This window comes from Heliangelus exortis, chromosome 1 (genome assembly GCF_036169615.1).
Source record: "Heliangelus exortis chromosome 1, bHelExo1.hap1, whole genome shotgun sequence".
In the NCBI taxonomy this organism is placed as follows: domain Eukaryota; kingdom Metazoa; phylum Chordata; class Aves; order Apodiformes; family Trochilidae; genus Heliangelus; species Heliangelus exortis.
In genome coordinates, this window is record NC_092422.1 from 85,524,717 (window position 1) to 85,534,898 (window position 10,182).

Below are 10,182 nucleotides of genomic sequence, written 5' to 3' on the forward strand. Positions count from 1 at the left end.
TGTTTTCTTTATCAAGGTTGCAGAGAAATTTTGTCACACAGTGTGGGATACTGACACATGTGCAGTGTACAATTTGCAGTGTATTTCTTCCAGGTGGTAGAGGCAGAAAGAATCCCTCTGTGAAGACTTATTCAAGTATCAAAGAAAAATTATATGTCCCACAGGATCCCCAAACCACACATAAAAGCAGGTTGTATTAACCCCAGTCTCTTGTAGAAAGGAGTTAAGATCATTCCCCCAAGGCTTCTGTGTGGACTTTGGGACCTTGGGATACAGCCTACATGTAGGATCTCTGGCTATTTCTCCCATGCTTCTCCATCATTTTCATGTCCACCTCCCCATGTGGGTGTTATGTGATGCACCTTGAGCACCAAAGTTGGTGTCCCTAGCCCACCATACCATACCACAAACAATAATATTTCTGCTGCTTTACAGAATCATAGAATGGCTTAGGTTGGAAGGGACCCTAGGGATCACCTACTCCAACCTCCCTGCCATGGGCAGCAAAGCCTCTCATCTAGACCAGGTTGGTCAAAGCCCCATCCAACCTGGCTTTGAACACCTCCAGGGAGGGGCATCCACAGCTTCACTGGGAAATCTGTTCCCATACTGAGGAACTTCTTTTTAATGTCCAGTCCAAACCTGTTCTCCCTCAGTTTAAAACAGTTTCCCCTTGTCTTATCTCTGGATAATCTTATGATGTCTCTTTCCAGTCTTCCTGTAGGTTCCCTTTAGGTATTGGAAGGCAGCTATAAGGTCCCACTGGAATCTTCTCTTCTTCAGGTTGAACGATCCCAGCTCCCTCAGCCTCTTCTTGTAGTAGAGGTGCTCCAGGCCCTGGTTTCTGTCCCCCCTGTCCTCAACAAGGCAGAATTTGTCACAAAGTCCTGAACAGCATCCAATAGCACAACTGGCAGCTTTGCCTGAGTACCAACTGTGAGTTAATGTTTCTAAATGTGGTTTAAAGTAGCCTTCCTCAGCAAGGATCAGATCCTAAGGGCTTTCTTGTAGCTTGCAATTTGCTGAGGGTCAAAGTGTAGCTTCATTTTAGGATGGTTTGTGTGAGAGAGAGTAAACACTAAGGTGCCAGGAGTTCTCTGTTTAATTGAGAAGGGCATTGTTTGCCTTCTTTGGTATATCAGGTTAGGACTGTGATTTGAACAACATTTCCATAATTACAAAAACCTTCCCATAAACTAACTCCAAGCAGCAAAAATACCTGGCAAAATAAAGCCAGATACTAGTAATGGCAATCTTATTCTGTTGCAGTCTCATGCCAATACCCACATGTGATTTTCTTGTAGTAAAAACGCAATAAGCAAAGTGGAGATGGTTTTCCATGCTATTTACTATGAAAAAAAATTAAAGCAAATAAATTTGTCTACCACCCAGGTTTGTAGGGCCATTCCCTGTGCAAAACCTCATGTTTAAAAAGGAAAAATTAAATGAAAGTCAGTATCAGCTAAATAATTTGGGTTAAAACTGCAGGGCAGCTTTCTGTATGCAAAGTTGCTGAGAAGAAATGTTATTTAGAGCAGGAAATTGGTGATTCATAATTGACGTTAACTCCAGTTACCCTCCAGTGTGCATGCTGTACTTCATGTGAAATTATTATAAGCAAAGAAAGGCCATTCCCTTGAGCAAGTTCAAGTTAATGTTTAAGAAACCATTTAAGCTATTATTAGGACAACAATCATTAAGGTGGAATGGTCAGATGCTCTAACTGTGCCGTCAGCTGCAAAACCTGTGAATTTTAATACTTCTTTGCAGGTAGCTCTTCAGACGCATGGCCATTTTTGCCAACTCACTGAAATCCTGGCTTAAGAAGTGTCCTCTGTTGGAATTTTAAAATTCCCACATACTAAACAGGGACAGAAACAAGTTCTTTTTTGGCATTCCCTGTGGGCAGCTCTCTCATTGCACCAAGATCCATGTGAGTCTCTAGTTTTACACATACACAAGTCCCTTTCAACTCAGATGAACTCCTGGAGCCCCAGTAGTTGGTGAGAGCAGAGCCAGAAGGACACGTCCATACAGAGCTGTGTGCAGACTACACCTTCAATGCAATATATTCCTATGCTGGCAGATGCCAAAATTGCAGAAGGCACCTTGCTTCAACTCAGACCATAGAAGGAGACAGCCCAAAGGTTGGATCTTCATCTATGAAGAGCCAGCAATGCTCTGTGGCTTTTGGTGCAACTTGTGACCTTCTGCTAGGTACAAATTTGGTGCCACCACTGTCTGGTCCTTGGCTGCTGGATGCTCTGCCTTCTGGTCTCCACTGCAGAGGTGAAGCTCACTGAACTTCCTTATAGTACTGCAGTTTATTCAGTCCAAATGAACATCTGAACTTCATTATTCCACCATAGAGTAGGGAATTAAATAGATCTTGATATGCATTTTGATGTGAGTTAAGGTTTGGCATCTTTTTCTTTTTTTTTTTTTTTTTTTTTTAGTTAAAAGCAAGAACATCTTTCTGATACAGAATATGCCTGGAACTGCAAGTGTAAATCAGAGGCAGGCTCCAGGTGCAAAAAAAGAGTAGAGGTTCATATGGTTATAAATTATAAGCACTTCTGAACTTAAGAAAAGCATTTTAAACCACTGCCTCCTTACTACATGTAGAAAGGAGTGATTTGGATTCCTCTCTCTTTACGAGGAGAGATGCTCTGCAGGCCCAATGTTTTGCACAACCAAGGACCCCATAAGAAAAAAAGTCATTTTTCATAGCTGGTCAAGCTCCTGGGGTTATGCTGATTACAAGGGGGATACCCAGAGCATAGAGAAGCAACAGGTCACAGAAAACCAAGGGGTTCAACAGCCTCAGCCTCCTCAGCCTCAGCTTGGTCTGTGATGATCAAGAATAAAAGGGACTTTTTGGGTAGCAAGAATAGCAGCACACAACCTTAGGAGCAAAACAAAGAAAAGGTTCTTTGTGAAAGGTCAGAGGTGGCAAAAGACCTGAGGGAGCTGAAACATGCTGGAGATGGAGAGTACATCAGAATAGGGTACAAACTGTGGTATACTGAAAGTAAGCACAGTGAGGGCAAGAGAGGTTGCCAGCCAAAGGCAGGAGAGGCAGAAGAAAGAGCCAGCGCTTGGTGTTTCCAAATAATTTTCAATTTTGCTTGGCAAAGAAGCCACTGCAGAAATGCAAGTCCTGGACTTCATCTAAAGGCTAGAAAGATAAATGAGAGGTCCTCAAGGTACAAAAAAGAAAGTTCACTTTAACTTAGCAGAGCCAAAGCTACAGCTTCAGGAGCTGTGGTCCCTGGCAAGAGCCTCCCTTGAAACTGCTGCTTGGGGCAGAGCCTGGAGTCTACTGAAGGAATCAGAATTAACTTTAGAGAAAGGAATTAGGATTTGCCAAGTGAAGGAAGTCAACCAGAACAGACTGTGGCTGATGAAAGGACAAGCAGAGACTCTGAAACACCTCAGGAAAGAGCTCTGAAATGGAAGGGCAAGCTGTATCTGCTGTGCTGGGAGATACTGAAAGCCCATGTATGATGCATGTGCCTTGGCAAGCTGTGGCCACCGCCGGCATCTGGGAGAAGATGCAGAAATCACAACAGATCGCTTTGTCCGAGAAATAATAAATGTGAACACAGCATGGGTGAGGAGGATGGTGACAGCAACATTAGAGGGAAGAGGGTTATTCAGAGGAGACATGAAAAATGTTGTGGCAAAAGATAAAAGGACAAGCAGACCGTAGGCAAATGGCAATAATCAATTTTCAGCTGGATAGAATACGCAGGCTGATAAGGTGTCTGACAGGGTTACGAGCACTGAAAGAAAAGCTACAGGCAGCATAAGGTAAGAAAAGAAAGGGCTCAGAAGGGTTATTCCCCACTGAAGGAGATAAAGGCATATGCAAATGAAAGAGAGAGTTCATGATAGTGTCAGGGATTTTTAACATGTCGCATCCTTTATCTCATCCCCAAGGAGAATGGACTGGAATCATAACAATAGTGGAAAAGGCTGAGACACCAGAGGCAGTCTCTGCAAACTGTAGAACTGAGCACAAGAGCACCTAAACCCCCACCCCCACTTTAGGAGGCTGCCTGGAGCCTCTGGCCCCCAGCCCAGGAGGAGGGCTGGAACAGCACTGCCCAGGGAGAAACTCAGCCCTTGGAGGGACTCTGCATCCAGCCACAGGAGGAAATTCTGCCTCCTTAAAAAGAAAAGAAAACTAAGTCAGTACGTGAACAGAGCACTTTTTCCTCTTGCCATGGAGGGGAATGCCTTTTACGAGATGGCTGATACCACACACTACACCTAAGAGATCAGGTAGTTCTTTTGGGCAGGAGGTGGTATTGAAACAGAAGGAGTATTCAGCATCCTCGTTTCAGACATGTCTTGCCATAGCATCAGTCATCAAAACTGCAGGTGTTTCTCATGAAAAAAAAAATCTCTCAAAAAAAGCCACCTTTTGCACAAAGCTTCCTAGTCTCCATGAGCAATTTTGTTGTCCAAAGGGAAGAAGGACTAAAGATCTGAGTTCAGGAAATGACTCAGTGTCCCAGGACTGCAGGAAAGCTAATAGCAACTGCCAGCTCCATGGAACAGAAATCACAAGCCTGTCTAGAGAAGTAAAACAGTGAGGGTGCAGGCAGACCCTGGTAGGGCTGAAATCATCACTGACAGACTTATGCCAACAGGCAAGGAGAGGAAGCAAAATATCCTTGGGATGGTGACCTGTACGGGGAACCTATTCACAGCACCAGCAAGCTGACAAGGCTCATGGGCAGCTCAAGCCAGTGCTCACGATGTGTAAATTTTAATAAAGACTCTGTGAAAGAGGAAGAAACCTTTGAAGTATCCTTGACCCTGCACTGCTGTGAGATTAAGCTTAAAATTTAACTTCTCATGGATACCTCCAAATAAAGGATAAGTGAACCCCATGCCTGACATTTTGTGTATCATGCCCTAAGTGACTGTCTGTGGTCCCAAGAGCAAAGGAGAAAGCAGATCTAAATGCTGCCACACAGGATGCAGACTCTGATTGCCAAAAGCACTGCTCAGTTTCACAGCCAGTGGTTCAAGCTCTTGGTCAGGATGAAAGTTTTCCCACTACCTAGCAAGAATTAAAAGGAAAATTTTTGTTCCTGAAAGAAGACTGGGGGCAATACTGGGGGGAAGAGGGGAGGTACGTGATACTGCTTTTGTGAATATTTGTATATATTTGACCATTTTCCCTTTTTCATTGTTACTGTTTCATTAAAGCTGTGTAGTTTAGTTTCCAACCTGTAAGTCTTTCTCCCTTGTTTTCTCTTCTTTCTCTGTCAGGGAGGGGGATTAATAGAGAGCATCTCTCTGTCATTTAATCACCAGTCCAGCGTTAAACCATGACAATTGCTTATATGGCATTAACCTCCATGTTGTCGACTCCTCCTTTTTATGTTTAGTGTCTAACTTGTTAGAAAAGTAACAGGAAACTTGTTTGGGATCCTTGCATAAGAGCTAGCTGGAATTGTGGCTGTCATTTTCATACTTCCATGCTGGGCTATTCAGAACACTTACAACTCAGCCACTGCATGAGCAAATAAATAATTGAACAAATAAATTAATTACACAGGTGTTTGTTAGGTTCCCTGGTTTCTCAGCTGCACAGGCTTGGCTGTAATCACCAACAGCTCTCCACTGGCTTAATCAGAACTGGTCCCAGGGTCATAAAAGCTCTCATTATTCACCCCCCTCCTCACCTGTGCCTTCACAGTTCCCTTGGCTGCACTGAGGTCCTGGGTAGCTACAGTCACTGTAAGGTTAGGTTGAGTCTTCTACCAGCCTGTAGCAGCTCTCTGCACTGACTGTAAGAGATGCTTTGGAACTGGAGTCCCTCATCAAGCTGAGCTCATGCCTTCAAGCAAAAGAACACTATCAAAACTAAAGCATCAAGGCCCTCGTTTGCAAATATGAGGGCTTATATTAATTCTGTCAGTGAGCCTCCTAAATTTACACCAGCACTACATCTACTTTTCTGGTTATACACTGATAGCATCTAATTTAATATTTTCAGTACTTGTTGATCTAATAAATCCGGTGAATAGGATGGTGCAACTGTATTGTTTCAATGCTTAAAACACTGAAATGCTAATTTGTCATGGTTGGTTTTAAAAGGAATCATAGTTGTGCTCTAGGCTTTCTGGAAAATCTTTCGAGATTAGGGACATAGTATTCCCAGATTATTTTAGTGTCAGTCAACACAGAAAAGGGATGATAAATCTGTGGGAAATGTTTCCATTTTGTTTTTTTGCTATTGTTCAAAAAACAGCTGGCCTTCAAAATTAGTTATCAGAAGAAAATTACACTCATAACCAGCAAGACTGATCATTTTAGTAATGTTAAACTGCGTTCAAATCACAGAGATGCAGCAGGCACAGAGAAAACTGTGAGTGCAATGAGGGCACTGGGCTCACAATCAGAGCACCTCAGCCCTTGCCATCACTGCTGCTCCCCCCCCGCACACCTCAGCTCCCCATCCCTGCATTTGTCCTCTGCAGATAGCCAGGCAAACTCACCCTTCATGTGCATCTGAGGAGTGAGTTAGTGCTCCAGGGCCACACTGGCAGCACGTCAAGACCACTCAACCACCTGGAGGATCAGGAACTCTAGTGTAGACAAAAGACCAGCATTTTTGGTTCTATAACTTCTAAACCTGCTCATGGAGTGGTTAGATAACATGGCAGGAAAAAAACCCACCCTCCTTTCTTCATCCAAATCTCTCCCCTGCTGACACCAGGGGTGAATTGCAGCTTCTAGATCTCCCACAGGAGTGCAAAGTCATGGTGTCAGTCTGCTCAGAAAAGTGCTGCATTGCCAGGGCCCCTGGGCAGAAGGGCTTCACCATCATAGCAGGGAAGCACAGACACCAGCCCTGGCTCTGGAGGGCTCCCAGCCATGAGGCTGCTCCCAGGACCAGTCCTCCCCATAAGCTGGGCTGCTCCTCACCTCCAGCATCTGCTGCTGGACACTGATATAGAGGGGATGCTGGCTGAGGGGACCTCAGCAGCTTTGCTTAGTCTTCTATTCCTGTTACAGCTAAACACGTTACAGTATAGCACATCACAGCATGACGGTTTGCTGAATTAAGAAAAATCAGTTTATTAAGTCCAAATGAAATGGTTTTGCTTCTTCAGAACAGAACTTCTCAAAATTATCAAGATTAAGTCTTCTGATAAAGAAAAGCAGTATCACGGTTTGTTGATTTTGTTTGTCTGGAGATGTGGGTTGTGGTTGGTTTTTTTTTTCCCTGAGACTGTTAGATTTTCACAGAACATTTTGTTCGCATTTACGCTGTACTTTCCTGGAAAAAATTATGCTGTTTAAAAAACTGAAATTATCTCTTGTGGAGTTTCCTAACCGTAAAATTTAAATTCAGATTCTCTGTAGATGTAAATCAAATCCATTTATTTTAATGACATAGTCTATACAGAGATTGAGGACAGCTCTGTCTACCCAGTTTGTAATGAATTGAAGAACATCTTTCTTCAGCACAACAGCCTCAGACTACTCATAACACTAAAGCATTGATGTCTCTATATAAACAGTTTCTTTAATTACCATTGCCAATTCTGATTTTCCAGGTGAAAGCAGACACCTTGCTAAGATGCTGAAACTATTTATCATCTGTCATGAAGGAGAGAGTTTGCTGGAGTCCTCCTGTGCAGAGAGACACGTTTTGGTCCTAAAATATTCCATCTATGGTGCAGTAAGACAAAGCATGACCTGCTATGAAGCTTGGAAGACTATATAAAACTTAATTTATGTACATTACTATCTTGTCTGACAGAAGAGAAAAAGAAGCAAAAAAATTTGTAACTGCCTTGTGGCAGGCAGAAATATATCTAATTTATGACACAGCCATAATAAGATAGTTTATTTTCCAAATAAACAATTGCTCCCCAGGAGCTGCACAGTGACTTCACTTACGTGGCCTTCTACAAAATGTCTATTGTGAACAAGTTAATATAATGCTGCCAAATCAAAAATATAAAGATCCATATCCGATAAAACGGTCTGGTAATATTAGTGTGTACAAAGGCCCAGAAACATAAAACTAAGAAGTAAACCCCCTGGTCAACAGCTAATTCATTTGCACATCTTCAGTGGTAGAACTCCATCAGGAGCTATACCTCAGCCCCCTCCCAAATGCACAGTAATGCATCACCTGGAGACCCTCACCTGGAGAGACAAGCCCTGGTGCTCACTAACAACCATCACCATGTCCAAGTCCCTCTGGTGCTCCAGGGCTGCCATCTAACAGATGGTTGGTCCCCAAGCCAAACCAAGATCCTGCTGTTCATTAGAACTTTCTAGATGGGCAGAAGCCATCTTAAAAAGGGGTTGAGCCAAAAAAATTGGTTGGTGCCAGAGGAAGCTGGTGGAACAGCCTTATGTTTTGGGGCAAGAGTGGCAGGGATGGGGCAGTCTCAGCACTGCTTCCCACCTGGTGTGCTATGTTGGCCTGGGTACAGCCCCTCATGGCACACAGAGCATCAGCATCCTGCAATTCCACTCCTTTACAAACTCTGCTTCTGTATGCAGTATTTTTCAGGCCCAGACCCTTGACATATTGACTGCAAAGACTTGGGGCATTCTTTCACCATCCCTGCTGTGTCCTCCAAAGTGTTTGGCTTTATATCCAGACGTAGAGTATGAATGTAACTGATAAATAACAAATCCCTACTTGGCATTATGCACCCTAAGCCACTTAAAGGTAAGATGCAGCAGGGGCTTGTCAATCTAACTTGAAAGTTTTAATTCTTGTCTTCAGCTCACACAAAAGCAAGAGGATGAACAACCCCTTCAGCCCTCACGTGGCAAAGTCTGGGTGAAGCACAGGCTGGCATCATGCTTCACCTGCATGAAGCAGCAGAAGGCTGGGCAGGGTCAGCCAGGAGCACTGCTCTCCCTAAACCTACCTCTCAACTTCAGCCTTTGTGCCCAGTGCCCTTCCCAGGGACACACAGTGGGGCACCACCACCCCAATTTTTGGCACCTGGGAACTGGAACAACACATGAGAGAGGAGATGGCTTGGGCACCTCTGACTTGCATTAGGCAGCAATGGGCTTGCTCTGGAGGGCACTCAGACCACAGCCCAGGAGGGGAGGTGTGAGAAGGGCTCATGCCACCTCCCAACACATCCATGGGATGCCTGCACTGTCCAGCCACCTGCCAGGCACTGTACACTAGGGAGCAGCAGCCTTTGGGGGGGCTGTGGGGTCTGGCCATTTTGAAACTGTAGGTCATTTATGAATAAGTCAGGAAAGGTGGGTTAGGGGTTGGAAGTTTTGGGGAATTATTGCATGACTTTTTATTACCTTGGTCCATCTGGACTACCATATCACTCCTTTTCTCCAAACAAGCTAGAGCCTTTAGATCAAAAACAGCCATGGTTTAACCTTTTTTTGCTTCCTTTGCAGAATAACTGCAGAGGCTTTGCACACAGATCAATGCAAGCCCTCATTTAGATTCAAGTACAGTGCCGGTAGCAGTTAGCAAGGGTTACTCAGCCCTGAAAAGCCTATTTTTTTCTTGTTCGCATTTCCAAATGCTTTCCAAATGAAGATTCTGTTCCAGTCCCCCTTTTTGATGGGTAAAACCAACCTACCTATTGCCCTTTTAAATTTTTTTTTCTCCTCTCAGCCTTAACGCAAGGATTTCAAAGAAAGCCAAAATTATTTCTTGGTGTTAAGAATTTGCCCTGGCACTAAACATGTTTAAATGTCATCTTCTATTTTCTGTTATATCCTTATAAATTAACTTATCCAAACATTGTTCTGCAAACTTTCCCTCAAGGAAAAAAAATCCAAATTGGTGTGTGTCCTTTGCCCCATTTCATGCTTTCTACTAAAGTTTGAAATTTGTTCTTAGAACTTCCTGGAACTGAAATGAAAGTTATTCAATTTGCTGCTGGGTCGCAGCAAATTGGGAAATGGGTGGAGAAATAGTAAGAGCACACAAGGGAAAAAAAAAAAAGAAAAAAAGGCTTGTATTTGCTGAATTTCTAACTTTCAAGTGTCCAACCTGTAACTCCTATTGCCAGCCAAACCTGACATTTCTACATTTTCTTTTGACATCTGAAGATTAAGTAAACCCTGTTTACATGCGATAGTACCAGCAGATGCTTGACTCTGGTCTCTCCCCACCTCTTCAGGACTTGTCGCCAAAGGGATACCATG

General features: G+C 43.6%; 1 protein-coding gene across 7 annotated transcripts in view; it reads right to left on the minus strand.

Moving 5' to 3' along the window:
• NDP (norrin cystine knot growth factor NDP) overlaps window positions 1–10,182 on the minus strand; it is a 41,141-nt gene that overhangs the window by 25,365 nt on the left and 5,594 nt on the right. The window lies entirely within an intron of this gene.